Genomic DNA, 23143 nt, shown 5'->3' on the forward strand with positions numbered 1-23143 from the left:
AACTTCACTGCCACAAACAAGGATGTGACATATCTTTGTTATGTGGCAACATAGAGTTTTCTGGGTACACAGCCAGGGGTTTTACCTGATATTCATGGTCTAAGAAGAGGCTTCTGTAACTCCGGTCATTTCTCTGCCATTAACTGTGCCCTCGGTGATTGTCTTGCTTCTTGGAGAACTACGGTGGATTGTACTTTAACACAAATTAGTCAAATATCAAGAAATCCTACATACAAATGGGTCAGGCTACTGAACAATTGCCTATAAAGCAAATTAATCTTTGATTTTCTGAGGTAGGGGTGTGTCTTAGTGGTAGAGCATGTGCTTCTCATGCTCACAACCAAAGGGGAAAATTTTCTTACTTTAATGTAAGGGATTGGTAGTAAACACTGCTATAATGCAATACTTTACATATAGACACCATTTAGAAAGGCAATAAGTCTGAGAAAGCGCTAGACTGATTTCCAAAGGTGGTTGTACAAGTTTACATTCCCACCAAATATGAAAGAGGGTTTCCCTTTCTCCACATCCTCTCCAGCATGTGTTGTCACTTGAGTTTTTCATCTTAGCCATTCTGATGAATGTAAGGTGAAATGTCAGGTTGTTTTAATTTGCATTCCCTTGATGACAAAGGATATTGAGCCTTTTTAAAAGTGTTTCTCTGCCATTATTTCTCTGCTGAGAATTCTCTGTTTAGCTCTGTCCCTCATTTTTTGATTGGATTACTTGATTTGTTGCTGTTTAACTTCTTGAGTTCTTTATATATTCTGTATATTAGCTCTCTGTCAGATATAGGGTTGATGAAGATCCTTTCCCAATCTGTAGGCTGTCATTTGTTCTGACGACAGTGTCCTTTGCTTTACAGAAGCTTTCAATTTCATGAGGTCCCATTTATTTATACTTGATCTTAGAGCCTGTGCTGTTGGTGTTCTGTTCAGGAAATTGTCTCCTGTGCCAATGAGTTCAAGGAAATCATGAAATTTGCAGGCAAATGGTGGAACTAGAAAAGATCATTCTGAGTGAGGTATCGCAGAATCCCATGGTATATACTCACTTATAAGTAGATATTAGAAATATAATATAGTATAAAAATACTAAAATCTGTACACCTAAAGAAGCTAAGCAAGAAGGAGGATTCTGAGTAAGACAATCAATCCTCACTCATAAAGGCAAATGGGATGGACATTGGAAGAGGGAGAAAACAGGGAACAGGACAGGAGCCTACCACAGAGGGCCTCTGAAAGACTTTACCCAGCAGAGTATCAAAGCAGATGCTGAGACTCATAGCCAAACTTAGCAGGGTGAAGGGAATCTTATGAAAGAAGGGGAGATAGAAAGACCTGGAGGGGACAGGAGCTCCATAAGGAGAGCAACAGAACCAAAAAATCTGGGCCTATCAGTCTTTTCTGAGACTGATATTCCAAACAAGGACCATGCATGGAGATAACCTAGAACCCCTAGAACCCCTGCACAGATGTAGCCCATGGCAGCTCAGTCTCCAAGTGGGTTCCCTAGTTAGGGGAACAGGGACTGTCTCTAACATGAACTCAGTGGCTGGCTCTTTGATCATCAACCCTGAGGGGGAAGCAGCCTTACCAGTCCACAGAGGAAGACAATGCAGCCAGTCATGATGAGACCTGATAGGCTAGGGTCAGAAGAAAGGGGAGGAGGACCAATCCTATCAGTGGACTTGAGGAGGAGCAAGGGAGGAGATGAGGGAAGAAAGGTGGAACTAGGAGGGGATGAGGGAGGGAGCTACAGCTGAGATACAAAGTGAATAAACTGTAATTAATAAAAAATAAATATTTTTTTAAAAAAAGAAAAGCAATAAGTAAGTTGCAGAGTAATTGGCTCTCTCTAGGTCAGAGCTAGCAGGCAGTATGGCTGAAATTCAAGCCAAGCCTCCTTGATACCACATTTGTCACCATCATCCCTTATCACTTCTCTGAAATTGGGGTATAATTTAGGATTATATTATGACCAGTAGAAAATATTTGGTATTATTTTAGAACTATTTATGTAAACCAGCATTCTAAACATTGAAATACTGCTAGTTGGTTAATTCATGCTTACACCCATCAATGCGTACACACACACACACACACACACACACATCCCTACACACAGCCCACATCCACACTTTTATGGTGGTACACGTTTGGGCAAGAATATCGGGGTTGGAGGCCAGCATGCTCTATCATAAACGTAATGTTTTTCTTCATTTCTGATATTGCTGGGAGCTCATCACATCAGCATGATGAGTTAGAAGGCGTTTTCCCACGCTGCTGTTGGAGACATGGTTCCTCAACGTAGAAAGAACTGGGATGCTACACTGTGAATGCCATCTCTATCACCGAGACCTTGGCTTTTGGAGTTCCCCTAAAATGCTGGTGCTGGCTAATTTTATATCATTTTGCCACAGGCTAGAGTCTTCTGAGAGGAGGGAACCCCAGGTGAGAAAATGCCTCTGTGAGACTGAGTCGTATGCAAGCTGGCAGAATATTTTCTTCTTTCTTTTTCATATATTTATTAACTTAATATCTATACACTCTGATTCCACCGCTGTTCCTCATCTCTTCCCAGTCCTGCCCTCACGTCCCCATCCCCCATCTCTCCCTCTCCTTTTTTCTCAGAGAAGGGGAGGCCCCCAAGAGGTATCAGCCCACCTAGGCACCTCAAGTCACAGCAGGACTAAGCGCATCCTATCCCACTGGGACCTCACAAGGCAGCCCAGCCAAGGGGAAATGGATCCAGTGACAGACAACAGAGTCAGAGACAGCCCCTTCTCCCCTTGTGAGGGGACCCACATGATGACCAGGCTGCACATCTGCTACATAGGTGTAGGGGGCCTAGGTCCAGCCCATGCATGTTCTGTGGTTGGTGGTTCAGTCTCGGTGAGCCCCCATAGGCCCAGGTTAGTTGACTCTGTAGGTCTTCTTGTGGTGTCCTTGACCCCTCCAGATCCCTCAACCCTCCCCACCACTCCTCCACAGAACTCTCCAAGCTGGTCCTATTGTTTGGCTGTGGGTCTTTGAGCCTTTTTCCATTTGCTGTTGCATGAAGCCTCTCAGAAGACTACAGGAACCTATGCTAGGCTCCTGTCTACAATCATAGCAGAGTATCATCAATAGTGTCAGGGGTTGGCTGTCCCCTGTGGGATGGGTGTCATGTTGGATCAGTCATTGGTTTGCCGTTCCCTTAATTTCTGCTCCAGCTTTACCCCTACCCTTCTTATAGGCAAGACAAATTTTAGGACTAGAGTTTTATGGATGGTCCCCTTTCCTCCACTGGAAATACCACTTGATTATAGGAGATGGCCACTTCAGGCTCTTTAACCCTCACTGCTGGAAGTCTCAGCTAGGGTCACCCCCAAAAAAACTTCTGGGATCTTCCCCTGTTCCAGAGATACACTTTACACACCGATTTTTGTTCTCTCTCCTGGTCCAACCACATACACACTTGACCCCACTCATTTTACCCTTCCCATCCCCTCTCCCACTCAGTTTTTTTATCTTCATCTACTTGTCTATTTTATTTCCTGTTCTAGTAAGGTTCAGCATCTTGCCTTGGACTCTCCTTGGCTTCTTTGGGTCTGTACATTGTAGCATGGTAATTAGGGATGATGTGGGAAAACTCAGCCCATTGTAGGTGGGGCCATCTTGTGGTCCTGTGTTCTATAAGAAAGCAGGCTGAGTAAGTCATGAAGAGCAGGCCAGTAAGCAGTACTCCTCCATGGACCTCTGCATCAGCTCCTGCCTTCAGATCCCTGCCCTATTTGAGTTCCTATACTGACTTCCATTAATGATGGACTGTGATGTGGAAGTGAAAGCCAAATAAATAGAACCTTTTTCTCCTCAAGTTGCTTTTGGTCATGGTGTTTCATGATAGCAATAGTAACCCAAGCTAAGATAGTCTTACATGAAAATTTCCTCAAAGATAAAATAGAGGCTAAAATTTTGTCTTTTTCGCAGTAATGTTAGGAGGTAAAAATAAAATAATTTACAAATTAAAGTCCTATGAAATGGACTATTTTAATGACATGCTGGGAGAGCTTTCCTTAAAATCAGATTATATTTTAAACTATTACCTCTAGGCTCTCCCTAGAAATAACACTATTTCGAAGTAGCTTTTATTAACAAGAAATAGCATATCTAATAAAGGTCATGAAACTCCTCTCAAGTACATGGGAAGATCTCTCCCCCTCTACTCTCCCCCTCTTTCTGCACCCCTCCTCCCATATCCTGTCTCTGTGTTTTATCTAACTGGGGTTAATTTATGGCTGTGACTTGTATGGTCACATAGTGTCGCACTGTAGAAACGCCTTTTACTGGTTTGACGTTTAATAATTTATTAGCAAGGGGCTTCCATTTTCAGTTATCCCTGGGACCCACAGAGGATGTAAGTTCTCTGTGTTCTATCTCTTCTTCTCCCTCAGTCCGTTGGGGGACTAAGCTCACCATGCAAGGTTAGTTTGTAAAGAGAACAGCTTGTCCAGGAGTCAGAGCAGAGGAGAATGGACACATTTATGGTAGAAATGGTCTTTATTGTTGCCAGTTGAGTGATGGATGTACTTTAGCAAAGTGGCTTAAGCAACAACTGAGCAACTGGGAGACTCATCTAAGCAATAAAACAAGGCTCAGGTCACAAATCCCTTCCCCAGTCAGGCAAGAGGTGTTACCCAAGATGTAGCCACTTCTGGGATTTGGCTGCCGTGAAACATCTCTACATCTTCTGGGTGATGGGAAGTAGAGCCCCCACCCACTATCGTGCCTGTTGCAGGCAGGAGCCGTTCACCTCCCTCCAGCAGACTCTCAGCTCAAGCTCACACTGCTCTACTTCATTGCCAGCCACCTTCAAAAGCACCTGTGTTAGGACATAATCCACATATCACAAGTTATCTCTTTAAACTATGCCATTGGGTGTTCTTCCCGTGTGTCTGTGGCGCTGTAGCATACCACGCAGCCTGCACCGCAGACAACTTGAGAGCATTTTCAGCATCCCGAAAGAAGTCTCATGAACATATGCAGTCCTTCTTCAACCTTTCTTCCCTTCTCCATCTCCTTCTCCACCACTGGCAATCACACACTCACTTTCTCTCCTTTTACATCATCTGGCTTATCAAACTCCAGGGCTCGTCCTTGTCATAGACTGTGTCAATGCATCATTCCTCATCACGGGCAATCACATTTTATTCTGTGGATGTATGATGCTGCTATTTGAGTGTGTCTCCCCAAAATCATCTACTGGTAACTTACCTGATCCAACAGTGATCTCAAAGATGGAACTTTGAGAGGCAGTTAGGCCATTTGGACTCTGTCCTTGAGGAAGGATTTATGTCACTATCACGAAGTGGGCTCATTAAGGAAATGTGGGTATGCTCAGTCCCTCTCCATTCTCTTGCTCTCTTGCCTCTGAAACAGGTTGATGTGGCTAGAGGACATCACTGACGGTGATATCTGGCCCTGAATTTCCCACTTTCAGAACCATTTCTTTTCATTTTAAATTCTACAGCCTTGTACATCCTGCTTGAGCAGCACAAAGTGAGCTAAGATGTGTCACATTTTATTGATTTAAGTTATTTTCAACATGGGCCCACCATGAATAACGAAGAAGCATATGAAAGGTTCCACGTGACTGTGTATGTTATGGTTTGGATATGAGGCCTTCTACAAAATGCTCATATGCTTCCCAGTGTGTAGGGGTCAAGAGCTGATGTCTTGGAGAATGTGACTGGCTGCTGAGGGCTTTGATTTCATCAAGGTCTTACATTTGATGAAGTCATAGAAAGTAGAAGGGAAGTCTAGCTAAAGGTTCTTAATACATTGCCTGGACATATACCATCCCGTTGACTCTTCCTCCACGCTTCCTGCCTGTCAGGAGGTGTTAACTTTCTGCCACACAGTCCCACTGCCAAGATACCCCTCCTGTCCTGAGACCCGAAGCAAGAGACCAAGCTGAAATCTTTGAAACCACGAGCCAAAGTAAGACTTATTTTTTTTCTTATTTTAAACATTTTCTCTTCCATATCTGCCACAGTGATGAAATCTGATCAACATGGTGCCATAGTTACTTTTCTGTTGCTGTGTGATTCAATACCATAACCCCAAACAACCTAAGGAAGAACATGCTCATTTGGGCTCTCCATTCAAGACGTATCGAGCCCGCAACGGTGGATGTCCGAGTTTGATTCTGTGTTACCGAAGCAAACACTGACCAAAAGCAACTTGGAAAGAAAGGAGTTTATTTCATTACGAAGGCAAGTAAAGGCAGGAACTCAACGTAGAAACTGAACTTAGACCACGGAGGAACTCTGCTTACTGCCTTGCTCCTCATGGCTCTCTCAGCCCCTCATGGCTTGCTCAGCCTGTGTTCTTATACCATTCTAATGTATTCCAGGGGCAGCATCACCCACAGAGGGCTGGGAACACATTACTCAACAATTAAGAAAATACCCACAGACATGCCAAGAGGCTGAGTTGATGGAGGCATTCTCCCAGTTGAAGTTCCCTCTTCCCAGGCGACTCTAGCCTGTGTATTAGGAAGACATGGTGGTGGGAACAGGAAGCTTGCTGAACATGCTGGTTGGGGGGAAGGGGGGACAGAGAGAGAGAGAGAGATCATAAAACTGGAGGACTGAGAGTTTAATTGCATGAGCCACTGGGGGACATTTCTAGTTGAAACCAGCACACGTATTATACTTTTCTTTTTCTTGGGCCTATTCTAGGAGTGGAACCGCCAGGTCAGGGTGTATGTCAAATGCTTGTCTATATATCTGTGCCAAGAAGACTCCTTCGGCATCACTAGAACGAAAGTAGACACGGAGTATGGCAATTCCTATGGCTGCAAATTAGATAGTAAGGAGATCTTTTATATTTGGTTCCAAACCTTGGAACCAGACCTACTGAGACAGCCATAGCATAAAATATTTTATAATTAAGTAAATAAATCCCAGAGTAGGTATCATCCTCTGCCTCAGAGCACTGCTAGAGTGGATAATCCAGGATTTCTTCTACTGCTGCCAAAAAAGGCATTTGGCATCTCCTCAGAATCGTACTCTCTCCTGAGGCACTTTGGAAGGTCTGGCCTGGGTGATATTTGTAAGAAAACATGGGCAAATTTACTGGGTCATTTTGCATGCCTAGGAGCCAGGGTCAGAGGGAGCGGCTGTGTGAGATGAAGGTGAAGCTGAGAGGTCATCAGAAAAGTCTGGGCGATGCTAGGTGATCTCGTCTGACCTGGGTATCCACACGCATGCTCAGAACTCGGAAGTCCGTGGAGGAGGCTACCATCCTCATCTCCATCAAAGTCCTGCCTTCTGCTACCATCAGTCCTAGGACCGCGGCCCCTACAGAACCCCACTGCAGCTATTACTGCATTTTAAAACTCCGAGCAGTTCGAGCACCCACATTTGTCTCTCCTTAGCTCTTGCGGGTGAAATAAAGCTTGTAAAAGCCAAAGATCCCACACCCAGTGACCTGGGAGGAGCCGTGGGAAGACGAGTGCACGCGTGCTCCGAGCCCCATTCCTCTCTTTCATAATCAGCCGATCTCATCTGGTCTTTCAATTCAATTAGGTTCCGCAAGCTTAATTAACTGGCGCCTGTTTGAAAGCTGGGCCGCTTCACGGTAGAGCTGGAAAGGCAGCCTCATACCAGAAATCAAGAATAATTGAAAATAAAATGTAAAGTCTGCTGGATAGACGGTGTGCTTCTGTGACCCACTCTCCAAACACATCAAAAGAGGAGCCAGCAATGAAGGTGCGGAGAGAGCGTCATCAAGCTACCTGGCCACCCTGCCTGTCAGTCTTCTGCGCACCGCACAGTGGCCTTCAAGACTGTCTTTGGTGTTTTTCCCGGCTCTGTCTTTCCCAAGAAGACTCCCTCCAACCCTTTTCCTCTGGGTAGGTTTTAATTGGGTAGACACTGTTTCCCAGACTTGAAAGCACACGCGAGTCACCTGAGGTCTTGTTAAAACATGGATTCTGACTCAGCACCTTGGGAGCAGCCCGAGAACGGGCTTTTGTAACAAGTGTGTGGGTGACATCAGCGTGTGCCATATGCTCCGGAGACGGGTGGATTACTTAATTATTTTAGTTTCTGCTTCTTAGGTCTCTCAGTAGTAAATAGGCACATCACGGGGAGCCTGGCCCCGGAGCAAGCATCTCTAGGGCGAAGAACTCCTGAAGGGAGACGCTCGCCAGGCCTCTGTGACACTGTCGCATTTCTCTGGTTTCTTCGGGGACACCGAGGAGCAGCCTTCTTACATTACATAATAGAACACAAAAATCACAGCGGCATGGCTTCTAAACAGAGGAACTTTTAATAAGCAAGGCGCGCAGACATTACACATTCTCATTCCGCCTTGCATTCTGTCATCCATCTTCTGGGAAAGAGGCTTAGAGATCGTGGTGTAACTCACTTAGAACAACAGACAATTGTCACAGCCTGCTAATTCCTTCTGCTTCTGACGGGAGCTGAGAATGGTTCCACGGTGAAGTCAGAGGGGCGCAGACACAGACAGGGATTTTCCTGAGGGTCCCACAGTGAGAGCTGATGTATAATTAGAAGAATGAAAGAAGAGAAATGGCTAGGCAGCCTCTGGTTAATCAGGGCTTCTGTCTGCCAATCACTGTCTCTGACATTTGAGCCTTCTCTCTAGTGTGAAAAAAGGGGATGGTGGGTGAGGCTGGGAGTTGCAGTGTAGAGGAGTAGGAGCCGAGTGACGTGAAGGCGACCTTTGCTCCAGTCACAGTGACGTGTTGTGTCTACCTGTGGACCAGGGCCTCTAAGTGGAGCTCTCACCGATTATCACTCACTTCTGAAACCAGAAAGGACACTGCTTAAACATCCCTCAGTTTCTTCGGTTTAGATTTCTTTTCCTTTTTTTTTTTTTAATTAAAACTTTATTTTAAAAACCTTGTAAATAAAACAGTATGCACCCAAGTTAATCAGACCCCAAATCTATACATCTCAGTGTATAGGTTTCTACACAGTTAGAACAACCATTATGAAGCTGTGGAGAGTTAAATGGATTTCACACTAATTTTATGACTAAAGTTATTGGTTTTACTATTTAAAATGTGTATAATTTCAGGATCACTTAAACATCGCCCTTCCTGGATCATTCCCAAGAACACCATTCTTAGGAACCAGGTTGCCTACCATCTCACTTGGGGCTTACGGGATCTTGAGTAAACAGTCCAGCCTCTTAGCTTTTCACCCTAAGGTCATTCTCTTGATATTTCCCAGTATGTACTGTGTTAAGCAAATATTGGATAAAAAAAATACTCTATGTTGATCAAATAAACATGGAGTTGGGATTTGTTTGTTTGTGGCAGGATTCCTCAGAGCCCTTAATGTGCTGATCTACACTAGGGACCTCTAAAAGAGGCTAACGTTTGTTATGTCCCAAAGAAATTATCATATCACATTTTGTCCACAAAGGCCTTCTCCTTTCTTTCATTTACCTAAATTCTAAATCATTTCACACGGTTAGTAACTATTTGTAAATGGCAGGGGCTCCCAGTTTCCAAGTAGGCAACCCAGAGATTTTACAGAGCCTTCCTACAAGCATTGAAAAGGCCCTTTTTGTTGACATAGGAATTTGATGTCAATTCTGAAAGCTTGAGTGAGTTCAATATTTTCATACACTACAAGGAAAAGTTGTGTGCATCTGAATCTAATCATTCAGGCTCTCGAGACTGCTCTTTAATTACTTGACCTGGGGAATGTTTGTGTGATTTAAACATTAACTTCAATATTCTTGATCAAATGCTTTAGACTGTTGTAAGAGCACATCAGATTGATTTTTATGGTCAAACAAATGGTCGAGGACTTCTTTTGAAAGTGGTCCAGAAAAAGAAAATAGACGACTTCATACTGGTTGAGATAAGGGAAGCAGCACATACGGAGAATGCTGAGGTTCATTATCAAATAGCATCTTGGCGGAGTACAGACACAGAGGGTCCTCTAGGGGTACTTTCCAGTAAGAGAAATTATGAGTTATAAATTTCCTTTAGCACATGAGATCCGTCCTCAGGGGGTACCATTGTTGGTGCAGGAGACCCAGTAGCAAACAGGCTATTACAGTAACCCACGCGGCAATGACTACCCATCTATTCATTTTAATTTCTTGGGTAATTGGTTTCATCTATTAGCAGTCAGCCACATATTTAAGCTACAAATGACTTTTCTCCATTAAAAAAAAAAAGTCTTTCCTCTTGGGTGCGATGGTCAACTAAGCCAATAAGCCTAGTGGATTTCACTAGGTTCTTATTTCAGTGACTTCAGACACTGCAGGGATTGCTAAATAAGATCTACCCAGCGACTCACCGTTTTTCTTTCTTGACAAGGATGCCCCAGAATGCTGTGCATCTCACCATTAGTTTTCCTTCATTATAGAGCACAGATTTATTAAATTTACTTAGTGAAATTCGTGATATCCTCAGAACACTGCAGAAAGCAGTTTAATATGTCATTTTCGAAGGCCTGCAGGAGCTGAATTGCTTTTACAGTCTGCAGTAAAAGCTGCCCTTCCTAAGAGGCAGTACAGTGATTTATTTATTTATTTATTTATTTAGTATTTATTACAGTTTATTCACTTTGTATCCTGGCCCCCTCTGTCTTCTCCTCCCATGCCCCTTCCCTAGTCCACTGATAAGGGAGGTCCTCCTCCCCTTCCATCTGACCTAGCCTATAAGGTCTCATCAGGACTGGCTGCATTCTCTTCCTTTGTAAAGTGATTTTTTTTTTTTTTTTTGCTTTTTTTTTCATCTCAAACGTGGATTTACTTAGAGAACAAAATATTTACATTTTTTACAACCACCAAGTTGTTGACTTTACGGAGGGAATGTAAAGAGAGGCCTTGCTGCATTCACTGTCACACCTCCCAAACGCCAGCTTCTTCTTCTGCCATCACCACTGCCATCTATTAACATGCGCCTGGGAAAAAACAAGCCACTGTGGCCCATTTGAAGCTGAAGCTAAAATGCTATTATGGGGAGAATGGTGTCATTTACATTATTCTTGAGAGGATGGCAGAAATCTGTTCTGAACAGACAGCAGTCATCATTTCTAGTTTCCCAACGCTGGAATTCTACAGCACTCTCAGAGAGGTGTGTGATTTATGCAAATCTCACTTCCTGGGCACCAGCGCTGATCTCTAGAGGCCTCCTCTCCAACTGTGAAACACAGTCAAGAGGAGAAGAGGAGGAGGGATTTATTACTTATAAGGTTAGAGCAAGAGAAGGAAATGTTCTACCCCTCAGGTTCTTTCAGCTCAATGAAGCTAGCCGGCTTACATGAATTTTTAGTGTTTAGAAAATTTATTATGAGAGATTTCAAACTCAGGAGCTAATACTGTAATATCTACTGGAATGAAGAGTAAACAGATTTTGTGAGTGGCTCTCAGCTAGGCCTCTTCCCCTCTTTCTTTCTTTTTGGATTTTAGATAGGGTTTTACTATGTAACTCAGGCTGGCTTGGGACTCTTTAGGTAGACCAGGATGGACTCAAACTCACAGCTCTCATCCTGCCTCTGTCTTCTGATATTAAGTCACGCCTACCCTTTCCCTGACACAACTTTGTAAAGGAAGTTTTATGTTAAGGTTATACTCAAACTCCCCTCCCCGTTTATTACCACACATGCTTTGTATGAATGTAGTATTTAAAGTAAGCTTCCCATATACACTACATGGCCAGAGTACATGTAACATCCTGGGACCCCACCCACATCATTTATAATTTAGAAGGCACTTAATGGTTTTTATTATCTCTATTGATAATTGAAACCTTCACCATCCTGAGTTCCTTAGCTTCTTCACTACCATAGAAGGAAATTCTGTGCCTCTTATCCAGCCCCCTCCATATTCCTTTATTATCCCAATCCTGGTCCTAAGCCACTGCTAATCTACTTTCTGTTCCCATGTATGCATCTGGAAATTCCATATGCACAAAATTCTGTATGCGTGTGTGTTGTGCCTGGCTTCCTTCGCTGAGCACAGTATTTTGGGGCTTTGTTTATGTTGTAACATTCCAGTATCACAAGCCCACACCGCAGCCTATTCATCTGTTTGTCAGCTGATGACATATAGTTATTTTTTTGTCTTTTGGCTCTTATGAATGAAGTTACTATCAACATTTACATCCACACGGGTTGTTTTGGGGGTGTTATACTAATGATTGGTTCATTAACGCAGATAGTCCTGTTCATTGTAACCGCTGCAAGGGGCCTTTGCTGTACTAACAAATCTAATGTATTTTCTCTTGGAATTTGCTTTTTGTCTTTGGACCTCAGTGTTGTCTTCATGCCTGTGTGTGTGCATTGGCTCTCTTCCTTCCATAGTGACTGCACATTTTCTACCAATGTCTCTCTCCACAAACACATTTCAGTCAAAACAGAAGCATCTTTCTTTCTCCCACTTCTCTGAACTCTCTGTCTCTGTCATTTTTTTTTCTTGCCTACGTGATGTTCATACTTGCTTTATTGTCCCCCTCTTTGGACATTAGTAAAGGTGAGCCAAGTCCCATGTGCTGATAGATTGTTCCTTCTTTCCTCTGTAGAATTTCATAATGACTGAATGCAGCGTTCTATTGAGGTATAGCATTTTTGTATCAATCTGTAATATTCCTTACAGATGATCTTATGTCTGTTAAAAGAGATTGCAAATATCTTCTCCTGGCCTTAGTCACTGCCCTCAAATTTTATTATCTTGTGTAATGTGTATATATGTGACACGGTGGGTGTGAATTTGGGAGGTAGGATGCGTGCATGCCAAAGTGTATATGGAGGTCAGAGGATAATTTTCTGGAGGCAGTTCTCTTCTTCCACCTTTATGTGGGACCCAGAAATCAAAGTGAGGTTACCAGGCTTGTGCAGCAAGCATTTTACCTGCTGAGCCATCTCACTGGCCCTCTCGATTTTTTTTCTTGAGATAGGATCTCACCAAACAACCCTGGCTGGCCTGAGCCTCCAAAGTGCTGAGATTACAAGTGTGAACCATCATGCCTGGCTTCCATTTAAAAACAAAAAACATCAAAACTCACACATCTTTTCTGGATAAGGTGGAATATACCTGTAATCCCCAGACTCTGGAGGCACAAGGATAATGATTATGAAGCTAATTTAGCTTACATAGCGGCTCTCTGTTCGGATTAAATAATAAACAACTAAATGCATTGACCTTAGCTTTTAATACAGATTTGTTAGTGTTTTCCTCTATAACATATATATCCTGCTTTTGAAATGACTTCCCATGAGTTGAAGAGGTTATGTAGTTGGTAAACTGCTTGCTATGGAAGAGTGAGAACCTCAGTTTGAGCTTTAGAGGCCAAGTAAAGGCCTGGGTGTAGTGACAAGTGCTTATGCTCCCAGTGTTGGGCGGGTGGAGGTAAACAGAACTGGTGAGTCTTGGGTCCTAGAAAGCGATGCTTGCTAAAGCTCAGCAAGGGTGAGTAATGCCCAAGGTTGCCATTAGCCTCCACATGCACAGATACACACATAAGCATATGTGCACATGTGTGTGCTCACATGTACACATGCTCCCACCCTATACGCTCTCCCAGACTCATTCCTTCCAATGACAATGTCACTCTACTTTGTCTTGCTTTCCTGAAGTGTTTAGTTTGGGGATTTTTCATATTAAATCTCAGTTTATTCAGAATTCTGTATGTGTGTGTTTTTCATGGAGCTAATGAAAAATTTGATCTCACCTCTTAAAATTAGTCATCTATTTTGGCACCTAACAGTCCTAGCATTGTATTCTAAATATACCATTTCCCCCTCATCTTGAAATGCTACTTTTGTTATTTACATACACATACACACATTTGTGTTATGAGAGGGAAGTGAAGAAAAGAGGGTAGAAAGAGGGGTATTACTTATGTTCCCCTCTTCTTGTGTCTACATAGTGTTGATGCCACGTTATTATTTGGCTTGTAGAAAATCTTGAATCTGAGAAGGGAAATCAGTGATTCTCTCCTCCTCTTTTACTCTCATCTTCAAAATTATCTCAGCTAGTCATTATCTTTGCTATTCTATATTTTTGCTGTTAATTGTTAAATACATTCTTTAAGTTCCATGGAAACGTATTCAGCCCTTTTTATGACCGAAGCATAAAATTTATACCTTTAGTCTTTATTTGAGATAAGTGCACAATGCAAAGTAGAATTTGTAATTTCCAAATGAGTTTTTGGTCAAAGGAAACAAGAAAACAGCAGAGCAAACATCAGACTTTATTATGTTGACTATTCTCTTAACACCTTCATTTAACAGAGCCTACAAATCATATTTTGAATAATATTAAGAAGAAAAAAATGACAAAGAGAAATATGGAATAACACAAAAAAATTGCCACAGAAGAAACAAAGTCAAAACTGTTAGCACTCATGATACTTACAGATGAACTATATGCATTAATTTAAAGTTGGAGACTCCAGGCTGTAAATCTACTTATTCCTTAAAAATTATATACTCTACATGGTAACAAAAAGATGACACTGAGTAAATGATTTAAAAATAACACTGACTGAGCACTAACTATACCTAACATGGATCCTGTGTGGGTTAATCTTGGCTGTCAAACTGACTGGATATGGCATCAACTAAAAGTTAAGCTGATGAGCACACCTGTGAGAGATTTTATTGATGGGGTGATGTGAAGTATAAACTTGGGTGGTTGCAGCCAAATAAAGGAGGAGCAAAGATAAGCTTTTTTTTTTTTCCCTCATCGCCTCTGTCTTAGGGTTTCTATTGCTGTGTAAAAACACTGAGGCCAAAATCAAGTTGGGGAGGAAGGGGGCTTATTCCAGCTTGAACCTCCCAGGTCACATTCCATCACTGAAGGAAGTCAAGGGAGGAACTCAACTCAAGCAGCACCATAACCTGGAGGCAGAGACTCATGCAGAGGCCATGGACAAATGCTGCTCACTGGCTTTTCCTCTGTGACTTGGGGTGTGAGATTATGCTGGTTTGAATGGCCTCTGCCAAGTATAAGGGGACATTACCCACCTAAACCAAGACCAAACCATGAAGCTTTCTTGAAGTGGGGAGTCCCTGAATCGGGGTTGTGCTCACTGGGACTTGTAGACCACCCTGGGCAAAGAAAGGGCTGCAGCTTCTTTCTGACTAGAACCAGGCAGATTCTCAGGATCTGACTTCCAGTCCCCACGCATGGGCCTGCTTTCCATCTTGTTTTCCTTCAGGGAAGAATCATATTGTCACTCAAATCCCAAATGGAAAGGGACAACTTCTATAGCATGCTGCTGCCCAAGTGATGATTCCAAGTCCATCCTTCCACGGCAACTCCCTCACTTTCAGCTTTGTGCTGGAGGCTGTCCCCGAGGCCCGGTGCAGCGTTCCACAGACCTGGTCCTTCCGCTCTGCACGCGGTGCCAGCCTCGCTCTGGCTCTGGGGACACTGCTTTGCATGCTTGTGATTCTTTTCATTGTTTGTTTTGCCATTGTTGGTTTTTACCTCCTGTTTTGATTCCATGTTTGTTCCTGGCACCTTGGGTGTTCTTTCCCTTGTGAATGGACTGTGCTTTTAAGCATGTTGTTGTGTTTTTGCAGTGCGTTCTAATTCTGCAGCTAGAGGATCTTAATTTCTCTTCCTCTGCTGTCTTGTTCAGAAAAAACTCCCCCTGCAGCTCAGAAAGAACTCTCCCTGCAGTAAGTTATTAGCGGCTCTGGAGCAAGAAGGCATAGGAAATGCAGCCCATTGTAAATGTGGTTCTCATCATCAGGATGATGAAAACGCGGGTCTGCCCAACAACAGATTTGCCATTTCTATACATGACTTCTAAAACTGTGCTGTTCACTAGAAAATATAATTAGTGTTTAGTGAAACAGATACAAGAAATACTTTACGGTCTCTGTACTGAAGAAAAACAATCCACGCCGCTTGGCCGAGGATAGATAAGCCTCGGGAAGTGAGTCCCGGGATCTGAGATACTGATCAGCATCTTTTGTCCAACAACAAGCTGTGGCTCATTGTCTGGCTGGATCTGTGCTTCTCTCCCTCCTCAAATGCTAGAGAACAAGGAGTCTGTCCAGTGTAGCCAGAGTAAGCCTGTGCTAAGTTGGAAGGGCCGAAAGTGCCCAGCTGCTCTGTCCACCCACTTAGCCATCCAGAAAAGAGAGATCACATTACTTTTCTAGACATTTTAAAGGTTGGGAAATAAACATTGAAAACAAGATGATATGCCAATATAACATCTAAGAACCTGGCGGTTTGGGAGTGAGGAAGCAGTGGCCTTGGGGAATGTGTGCAGATTTAGCTGGTGGTGTTTTCTACTCTTCTCATCATTGTACTCATCTATGTCTTGGGCTTGTGAATCAGCAATCCTGCTTTTGGAGGAAAAAATAATACAGTCCTAGACGATTTCATGGTATTGGGATTACTTGGCTCTGGAAGCCGGGCATGTTTCCACCCCGTACCCCAGCTGTTCCCTTCGTTTCACCAGCTTTCAACATTTTCCCCCCCTCAGGTGATCTAGTGAACTCCTGACTCTCCTCAACCAGTCCCAGCCGTACATTTTCCTGGCCCATATCTGAGACCGAAGGCAATCATATGACCTACCGCATGAGAGTCCGGGGTTTGGGCGTAGGGTATCTGATGAAAGTTTTCCAGCAAAGGGCTCCTCCTTCTTGAAAGAGATTTTTAAAAAGCTGGATGTGACAGTGTGATAATCCAGTATCCAGGAAACTGAGGCAAGACTATTGTGAGACAACTTGGGCTACACAGAGAGCTCCTGTTTCCAATTAACAAAACCCACAAATAAATAAATGGAGGCAAACAATCCTGTTATCTGATTGGACACTGATGTTTACCAGTATCATGTTACCCCACGGTCTGGTGCTTTGTATTCAGATGTTAATTGCTCACTCCTCCCTCCCCCCTCCCCGCTACCTCTCCTCAGCCCCGTCCCGCTTCCCCCTCCCCCCCAGATTCTTACTGTTCTACAAGCAATACCTCACACATACCAAAATGATACTGTGTAGCTTTGCCTCCAGAATTTTCCCTGATTGGCTAGATAAAGTTGCCTACACACCTGCCCAGGGTGGAAGTGAGGTAGGTAGAGAAACAGGAGAGAGAAGAGGAAGCAAAGTCCACCATGAGTTAGCTTAAAGAAGAGCCACATGGCCAGGAGAATTTACCCTGAGGGTCAGCATGGCTGGAGAGAAGCAACCCAGATGGAAAGAAGGTGCAGGTATTTTATATTATTTTGGATGGGGAGTGGCCCAGATAGGAATGATTAGAACAACGGCATGGGATGTGGGACTGAGGGATAACTAGTTAGTTTAGGGGGTTAATGTCTGCCCAGCCCCAGGTGAAATAAGGCTTATTAAAAATCTATCAGGTGTCTGCATCTTTTATTGATATGGTAGTGGGTTAATAATAACCGACACAGAATCTATAGGCTGTTAATGCTTACTATTATATTTTCTACAACAGTACTGTCTCTAGTTGTGAAGGTCATCTTCTGAGACTGAGGGACACCTCAAGATGAGGCTGGTGTGCTGACGCTATACTGTTAGCTCGCTAGTTTTTATGTTAGCTTGGCATGAACGAGATAGAGTCATTTGCTCCAGTTGAGACAACACCATCAGAGTGGCTTGCGGACAAGACTGTGGTATTTTTTCTTACTTAGTGATTGATGGGGGAAGGCCTAGCCAATTGTGGGTCATGCTGCCACTGGGCAGTTAGTCCCTGTGGTATATAAGAAATCAGGGTGAGCAAGCCATGAGGAGCAAGCTAGTAAGCAGCATTCTTCCACCGCCTCTGCATGAGTTCCTGCCCTGACGTTTTTTTCATGATGCCTGTGATCAGGACATGCAAGCTGAAAGAAACCCTTTCCTTTCCAAGTTGTTTTTAATCCAGCGATAAAACCCTAACACTGATACAGTGGAAAGAGAGAACCATCATCTTAATATCCTTGGGTGGCTTTGTAGAGCTGGTTTGTTATACACAGTCACAGACGTTCTTATATTTAAGCCAGATGAGCAGGGATATTTTCTTACTTATAGCACTGGGTTTCCCAATTTTATACGTAGAAAAACAGGATAATTTTGGCTTACTCACCACCCCACCAGCCATTGTGAGAAAAGACAGAGTATCTGCTTCCCAGAATGCCTTGAAGGGGAGGGTAGTAGAGGTAAGATGAGGAGGCTACAGGGTCTGACACCAGGACTATTTCTAAGAGTCTCTCTGTGGTACAAAGTTCTAGTACCGATTTCAACAGAACCTTCCAGCCGTGCTGGTGGTACTCTAGAGCAGAGGACCTGACATTCCAGCTGGGGTAGTTTAATTAGTGATGGGGCTCTTGCTTCAATTAAAAGCCCCAAAACGTTAGCCTTTAAAAACATTATCTCAAGAAATAAATACCATCCAAGATGCATGCCTCCGCAGGGAGGAAGGAGAAATGCAGAAAGCACATTTGGCCCCTTAGCCCAGTGACAGTATGGGAAGTCTACAAGCCTGAACTGTCTATTTACAGACGTAAAATATCAGCATGTTCTACCACATTCCTAGGTGAACACAACAGTTCCGAGCAGCAAACTGGTAAGAAAACAACCCAGTCTTTCATCATGGTTTATTTGTCGGTAATTTCTCTTCAAAACTGCTATACATCTCATGCCTCCAACTGTGAGCTGTCAGAGACAGTAAGATGCAGGTCTTTGGGGCTGTCCCAGGGCAGCAGGGAAGATGTCTGTGGGCGACTGAAGGATTTGCTCTTTCGTAGGAACCACAGGCTCTGGCAGTCGGTGCCAAAGAGGAAAAACTCCCCCAGAAGAACAGACACCAGGCCTTCTACCTACTCCTCTACTCTTCTACTCCTCTATCCACCTAACTCAAGTACAAACACAGAGACAGGGGTACAGTGGGAGTTGAATTCCCCACCCCCACCCCTTATCCCAGCTCAACTACATCAAGCTTTACAGACCTGCCTTTATTTGGAGGTGGGAGAAGAATAAAAGCAAGTGTGTGAAACTCTTAGGATTCTGGAAAGAGTCTGGAGGACACCAGAGGACTCAGTGTTTCATCAGCTTTTATTTAGCTCTTACAGTGACTGGATGGGTTCTGATGGGAGGGAATCATTCAGGAGGTCTCAGTCAATCTACCTGTGTCCTGCTTTGTTTCTGTTTCCGTCATCACCTGCCTTGGGATTCTGTCCCAACAAAATACAGGGATATAGCATCAAAACAAGAAGATAATCACCCAGAAATCAGATCAAACCTGAGTGACTAAAGTCACTTTGTTAGAGAAATAAAAGTGTTAAAAAGCCTTTTTCTCCTCACAGACAGATTTGGGACAGCTCACCCTGGGTCTGGGAAAGCCACCCTCTGTGTGGAAACAGGCTGTGTTTACTTGGATTGAAAGACCTTCTAATTGTTCAGAAGATAAGGACAGCTCCTCTCTGATGTGGAAGAGTTGATGCTTATCTTCTTTGTTGTCAAGACTCAATGCTACAGGCCCGTCCTTGGTTAGATCCCAAATGCTGTCCCCCGACACACACCAAAGAAAAATTACAATGAATGTCACACTGCCATTGTACAAAGTGAGTTTAAAAACAAACAAACAAACAAACAGAAAACTTCCCACAGTCCCATCCGTGCCTCTACCTGGAGCAATAAAGCTATGCTAAAAATGCTTGCCATTGGAGGCCATCTGCTGTCAGCAATTGGTGATAAACTCTGTGTCCTCTGACAGTTCTGTCCCATGCCTTCGGTACTTGAAGAAGTATGTCTACTAAAGATGAAACATTTGGGGACCCACTCTTGGTTCTGGGAGTCTATGAGCTCTGAGTCTGATGACCAACTTCTGTTTGCTCTTCAGGGTTTTTTACACTATATATTGAATCAAAGAAAATTGGCACCCAGTGTTTCCTTGCGTCTTCCCACAATGCCCTGCTCCTGTAAGCATTTTCTGTGCAGATCACTGATAAGGAAGGCTGGCTGCCTTTGGTAAATCTTGGCATTGAAGGAAATAGGAGACCAGATTTCTTGCTCTGGGCCAGAAGATGAGAGGTGCTTGTTGCTTGATCAGCCTTCCTCTACTGCTCTGAAGTTTTCTGACTTGTGCTTTTAGACTATTAATAAATACAATCCTCACTCACACCAGAGGCAAAGTGTTTTCTGTCTGTAGTTGTGTGGCTTAAGAAATCTTAAAACACAGAAGCCATGACATACATAAATGACAGAGGCATTCATATATTTTCAGACAACAATGTAAAGAACTTTTAATGCAGATACAGCTATAAAGCGAGGAAGACTTCTGTTGATATTACGAATGTCGTAAGCCCACTGTTTCTTACCTTTCATAGTCAAGCTCACTGCAATGGAGGACTGTGGTCAGGGAAGGGTGTATAGGGTCCCTGCTTGTTGTCTTTTATTCTTTCCCAATGGGTTTTGCTGTAAGTGAATGAATAAAAGGCACTTGGGATTTTCCAGGACAATCTTCCAGTGTTTGGACTATTCAGTCTTATCTGAGATCAAGTTTCTGCCTGTCTTTCATGAAACCACTTGAAAAAGTAGGGAAAGTTCAGTGAGAAAGAGTGGGCCACTGTGAGCTACAATAACACCCAGTGTGGCAAGACACGCCAAATGGTGCGGTAATGGCACAGATATCACAGAGGTAACCAACAGCTGTCTGATTCAGTTTAAGGCCCATTCAGTAGAAGGTAACTCATGCCCAGTAATGTAAGTGTAGCCAATAATCCAAGGCTTGAAAGGTTATAGAGGCAAAGGGAGAGCCACACTATCGCAATCATTTTTATAAATTGACATTTATTCAGCTGTACTTATTCTTATAGCTATAGATGAGTGTTACCGTCAACCGTGGTCAGAGAAACTTCCTTTCGCAAAGCATGGTAGTGAATACAGAGGCTCACTCAAAGTACAGAGAATAAGAGACTATGGCGTGCTCATCCCCAAATGAGCCATTTACATCACACCTTCAGCCTCCACTGAAGAGGGGATGAAAAGATTGTAAGAGCCAGGAGACCAGGGGGACTACTGTGACATTTCTTCAGGAAAGGACAGGGATGTTGTACCTGTGAACTCTCTACAGCTGTAGCTGCCTCCACAAGAGCTACAAAGGACTGCACAACTAACATGAGAACTTAGATGAAGGATGGGCTCATCAAGGCCCACTCTTGGTTGTGGAGCCACAGGTTGTATGAACGGACTTCTTCAGGCTTCCAGCAGAGACTTGCTTGGGGAAAGATGGCCAGTTTTCCTGGATGACATGGTCCCTGATCCAAAGATAAAATGTGCTACATCCATGTGTATATGGACAATATTGACTGAACTCAGGAGGTTACATATGATGTGGTGGAACGTCCTGAACCAAGCTGTGCTGTAGAGAATGGTTGACTGATTAAAATTTCAGTGCTGTGGGGAGACTGGAATGTCTAGAGACTCACTACTTTATCGTGGGCTAATTCTAGCCTTCTGGGACAGCCATTCTTTGTCCACCTATGTGTCTGAACTAACATCTTGTGACTGATAGAAGAAACCTCTTGGAATCTATTAACCTAGCAAACCACAAGCTTCCACCACTCTGAAAGCCAAGAATGCCATCAGATAGTATCTTGGGCCTATAGGAAAGTTTTCTCCATCTTCCTGTAACTTTTTTCTGGGGTACCAGAAAATGTTTAAAATGTATTTTAAACTTGTCTTAATTTATGATTTTCTTTGTTTTGTGAAAGTATAAAAACTTCATGAAACTGCTTCCATGTTCAAACATAAAATTTTTGATACTCTAAATCTGTGTTCTAGGTCCATGGCCATTCAAAATAGTTCCAGGATAAACTATTTCTTATTTTTTTAAAGATGAGAGCTGTGATTTTTGCAATGACATATATATTGACACATATATATTTGCATTGATATATATATATACATATATATATATATAGAGAGAGAGAGAGAGAAGAAGTTGAGAGGAGAATGTGGGTGGATGAATATGATAAGAATGCACTGTGTTCACAAAGAATTTTAAAAGGGAAAGAGTAGGCTAAGAGAATAGATATTAGCAGGGCTCATTAAGTCATTTGCATAGTGTGACTGTGTCTGTGATCAACTTGTATGAAAAGTCCAAGCCACAGGAGACCCCTGTGAAGGGTTTTCTTCATCGGATGACTTGAAGCAGGAAGGCCCACCCTAAATCTGGCAGGAACCTCTGGTGGCTGCCCAGATGAAAGGACACATTAGAAACTGCTTTCCAGCTGTGTGCTCTCACTCTCTTGAGGAAGTTCATTGATATCATCATTGCAGCTTTCCTTCACTGATATTAGAACGGACTTCTTCAGGCTTCCAGCAGAGAACAGCAGCTCTCCCAGCCTTTGGTGCCAGACTAGCACTGTTGAGACTTCCAGCTTCAGGGACTGACAACTGCCAGATTGCCATCTTTCCAGTGTTAGACAGCCACCACTGGACTTCCAGACTACAGCCTGTAACCCAGCCTGCTAAATCTCCTTCTTCAATGTATACACATACACAGAGAGCTCACACACGCACACACCCATGCACGCGCAGCCATTGCTGTGGTGGGCTGACAGCCTTTTCCTCTTTCTTGTCTCTTTCATTTCTCCTTCTACACTACTTCTTCTGCCAAGCTTGTATTCTTCAGAATGCTGCAGGCCCAGAGACTATTTTATCTTGAGCTAATTCTAGCCCTCTGGAGCCTTTCAGGAAGGATAATAAGAATGATAGTATCATTTTGAATGTGTTTATAGCACTGCTCTCATTATATAGAAGACACAATTTCTTCCTTCTTTCTTCTTCTTCTTCTCCTCCTCCTCCTCCTCCTCCTTCTTCTTCCAATAGTTTAGAATGGCCATGGGCCTCACCCAAACCAAACGCTATGCTATGCTGGAAGGCAAGTGGTGTGTAGGACTCCAGGGCTCAGTAGCCATGGCCATAAGGTATAAGAGCCATTGCCCTATGGATTGCTGTTTTGGGGTGAAGATTACAATAATAAGTATTTTACTATAGACATGATACATCTGTAGTCAGAACTTTCCTTCCGGCTCTTTTATGTTCATGCAGGCAGCACAAAGGAGTAAAACACTTTGATAATGGGGTTCACTTTTAACCCTTGTAGTGCATCCATTTCCATTTACAGAGAGTAATTGGTAGCTTGAC

Source organism: Meriones unguiculatus, chromosome 18 (assembly GCF_030254825.1).
Source record: "Meriones unguiculatus strain TT.TT164.6M chromosome 18, Bangor_MerUng_6.1, whole genome shotgun sequence".
NCBI classification, from domain to species: domain Eukaryota; kingdom Metazoa; phylum Chordata; class Mammalia; order Rodentia; family Muridae; genus Meriones; species Meriones unguiculatus.